Source organism: Pinus tabuliformis, chromosome 2_2, assembly GCF_031772625.1.
Source record: "Pinus tabuliformis cultivar Carrire ecotype Pingquan chromosome 2_2, CPIR1, whole genome shotgun sequence".
Classification (NCBI taxonomy): domain Eukaryota; kingdom Viridiplantae; phylum Streptophyta; class Pinopsida; order Pinales; family Pinaceae; genus Pinus; species Pinus tabuliformis.
Genome location: NC_142300.1, coordinates 800,580,239 through 800,584,158, shown reverse-complemented (window position 1 = coordinate 800,584,158; position 3,920 = coordinate 800,580,239). Strand labels below are relative to the sequence as shown.

Here is a 3,920-nt window from a genome sequence, read left to right as displayed (position 1 = left end):
CTTATTGTTTTGTTTCCTTCTGTTTCCTTTGCATTGAGGCTGCCGTAGGCGATCATGTGATCGAGGTCCATCGTTGCTGCTGTCCAGGTGGACTCCTAGATGGCCTCTCTACGGGGAGGGGAGGGTTGGGGGGCACTTGTTGTTCCAAACATGTATGTGCTCGTGGTCCAATGGGGAGGAGGCTTGCTACATCGATGGTGGGGGCTATCTGGAAGAAGGATTTCGAGGTCGGTAAAGCTGTGGGAAATCTCCTAGGTTTCCTGTATGTAGGGTGCATGGGGTGCGGAGCTACCCGATCCCTCCTCCTGTTTGGATATGTGTTCTTGTATTGTGTAGTGAGCCTCTTGATTTGCATTTATTTCCTTCCCCTTTGCCTTCGCATCGTGGTTGCCGCAGGCGGTCAAGTGATCGAGGTCCGTCGTTGTTGCTGTCCGGGTGGACTCCTAGGTGGCCTTGGTGCATGGCGTGGAGGGCCGGGGGGCATTTCTAAGAGAGCTTGTGGGCTTGGTTGGTCTTGTTTTATTTCCTTCTATTTCCTCTGCATTGAGGCTGCTGCAGGCGATCATACGATCGAGGTCCATCATTGTTGCTGTCCGGGTGGACTCCTAGGTGGCTCCTGTGCGGGGAGGGGTGGGTTGGGGGGCATTTCTAAGGGAGATTATGGGCTCGGTTTGTCTTGTATTATTTACTTCCCTTGCCTTTGTGTCGAGGTTGCCGCAGGCGATCATCTGATGGAGGTCCACTGTTGCTGCTGTCCGGGTGGACTCCTAGGTGGCATTGGTGCGGGCACGGGGAGGTTTGTATGGCCTCTCTATGATGGGATTTGTGCAATCGGTCATCCTCTTTTTATTTTCCTTCCTTTTACTTCGCATCAAGGCTGCTGCAGGTGGTCAGGAGATCGAGGTCCATCATTGCTGCTATCCGGGTGGATTCCTAGGTGGCCTCGGTGCGGGTTGTGGAGGCCTTTGGAGGCATTTCTAAGGGAGTGGGTGAGTGATCGCTCATTTTCTTGTTGGTTGGGCCATGGATGCAAACTACGGAGTGGCCTTGGTGTGTTGTGGCTTGGCAGGTCTACCCATTTGTTCACCATGTCCTTGGCATGTTGTGTGTGCTTCCTTCTTGGGATGCAAGAGGTGCAAGGCATAAAAGTTTTACATGATATTTTGACGTCTCTTTGACTTGATGGGTGTTCAGGTTGGCTCTCGATAAGAGAGTTCCCAAAATTCCCTTTGCAGTGGGAGGGTGCTACCTGTTTGATCCTGCCAGCAACCATATGCTTGTCTCAAAGATTAAGCCATGCATGTCTAAGTATGAACTAATTCAGACTGTGAAACTGCAGATGGCTCATTAAATCAGTTATAGTTTTTTTGATGGTACCATACTACTTGAATAACTGTAGTAATTCTAGAGCTAATACATGCACCAAGTCCCAACTCTTTGGAAGGGATGCATTTTTTAGATAAAAGGTCGGCGCGGGCTTGCCCGCTTCTCCGGTGAATCATGATAACTCGACGGATCACACAACCCTTGTGCTGGTGATGCTTCATTAAAATTTCTGCCCTATCAAATTTTGATGGTAGGATAGAGGCCTACCATGGTGGTGACGGGTGATGGAGAATTAGGGTTCGATTCCAGAGAGGGAGCCTGAGAAACGGCTACCACATCCAAGGAAGGCCGCAGGCGTGCAAATTACCCAATCCTGACATGGGGAGGTAGTGACAATAAATAACAATACTGGGCTCATCGAGTCTGGTAATTGGAATGAGTACAATCTAAATCCCTTAATGAGGATCCATTGGAGGGCAAGTCTGGTGCCAGCAGCCATGGTAATTCTAGTTCCCATAGAGTATATTTAAGTTGTTGCAGTTAAAAAGCTCGTAGTTGGATCTTGGGTCGTAAAGGTCGACCCACCTACTCGATGTTCACCTGCCCTTCCGTCCCTTTTGTCGGCGACATGCTCCTGGCCTTAATTGGCTGGGTTGCAGTTTTGACACTGTTACTTTGAAGAAATTAGAGTGCTCAAAGCAAGCTTATGCTCTGAATAAATTAGCATGGAATAACGTGATAGCAGTCTGGTCCTATTGTGTTGGCCTTCGGGACCGGAGTAATGATTAATAGGAACAGTCGGGGGCATTCGTATTTCATTGTCAGAGGCGAAGTTCTTGGATTTATGAAAGACGGACCACTATGAAAGCATTTGCCAAGGATGTTTTCATTAATCAAGAACAAAATTTGGGGGCTCAAAGACGATCAGATACCGTCCTAGTCTCAACCATAAACGATGCCGACCAGGGATCGACGGATGTTGCTCTAAAGACTCTGCCAGTACCTTCTGAGAAATCAGAGTGTTTGGGTTCCTGGGAGAGTATGGTCGTAAGGCTGAAACTTAAAGGAATTGATGGAAGGGAACCACCAAGAGTGGAGCCTGTGGCTTAATTTGACTCAACACGGGGAAACTTACCATGTCCAGACATAGTAAGTATTGATAGATTGAGAGCTCTTTCTTGATTCTATGGGTGGTGGTGCATGTCCCTTCTTAGTTGGTGGAGTGATTTGTTTGGTTAATTCCAATAATGAACGAGACCTCAGCCTGCTAACTAGCTACGTGGAAGTTCCCCTTTGCGGCCAGCTTCTTAGAGGGACTATGGCCGTTTAGGCCATGGAAGTTTGAGGCAATAATAGGTCTATGATGCCCTTAGATGTTTTGGGCCGCACGCGCGCTACACTGATGCAGCCAACAAGTTTTTATTCCTGGCTCGAGAGGATAGAGAAATCTTCTCAAATTGCATCGTGATGGTATAGACCATTGCAATTATTGGTCTTCAACGAGGAATTCCTAGTAAGCACTTGTCATCAACTCGTGTTGACTATGTCCCTGCCATTTGTACACACCACCTGTTGCTCCTACCGACTGAATGATCCGGTGAAGTGTTCATATTGCGTCGACAATGGTGGTTCACCGCCGTCGACGTCGTGAGAAGTTCATTGAACCTTATCATTTAGAGGAAGGAGAAGTCGTAACAAGGTTACCATAGGTGAACCTACGGCAGGATCATTGATAGCAGGGATTTTCTTTTTTGGTTTGGGCTGGTTGGGTTTCGATTGCAATGTGGGACTTTGTGGTGCGTCTCTGGGGGAGCGGGTTTGGTGTTTGACGGGAACATTGTTAGTTGCTTGTCTTGAGGTAACGCTTGTTTTTTCGTGTGTGCTTGCAAGCCATGCTTGTGCTTGTCCCACTCATCCTTTGTTTTTCTTCCCCCCTGTTATCACTTAGAACTAAAATTGATATATGTAACTTTTCATCTTAGCCCGATGACAAGGGTCAGTGCTAGTTTATTTTTGTTTTAATTTTCTTCCCTTAGAATCTGAAGTTTTGAAGAGTTTTTGAGTCAAGTTATTCTCAGCTCCCATTGGTTCCCCTCCATCTACCATTGTTTTATAGCCACCTGTTATCTTATGTCAGTCACCGTGCCTTTTTGTAATTTCGCAGCGCAATCCTGATTAGGCAGTTTCGCAGCGCATCATGATTAGGCAGTTTCGCAGCGCATCATTCAAATTTAAAACTGACAGCGCTGCGAAATCATGGATTCGTACATTTCGCAGCGAATCTTTCCCGAAATGTCAAATCCATTAGGTGAGTCATAGGCCGTGTCTTCTCATGTCAGCTCATGTACCCCTCTTATCACATTTCACCACTCATTGCCACTATCACCACCACTAGATATGTTGATACGCATGAATCATCATTTCCAAGAAAGACCACTGTGTATAAAACTTAATGATGGTCGTAATTCTTGCATGAAATGACAAATCTGCAAGATTACAACTTGAAAGATTTTAAACGGCAAAATTTAAAATTCAACTGCAAAGATAATCAAGCGAGGCTGATAATCAAGCGAGGCTGATAATCAAGCGAGGCT

The 3,920-nt window shown here is 46.6% G+C and overlaps 1 non-coding gene across 1 annotated transcript; it reads left to right on the top strand.

Annotated features, from left to right (window-relative positions):
• The first annotated feature begins 1,246 nt into the window (after positions 1 to 1,246).
• On the top strand, positions 1,247 to 3,058 carry LOC149195171 (18S ribosomal RNA). Its single transcript, XR_016255460.1, has one exon. It is a non-coding gene; the product is annotated as an 18S ribosomal RNA (ribosomal RNA).
• The last annotated feature ends 862 nt before the right edge of the window (positions 3,059 to 3,920 follow it).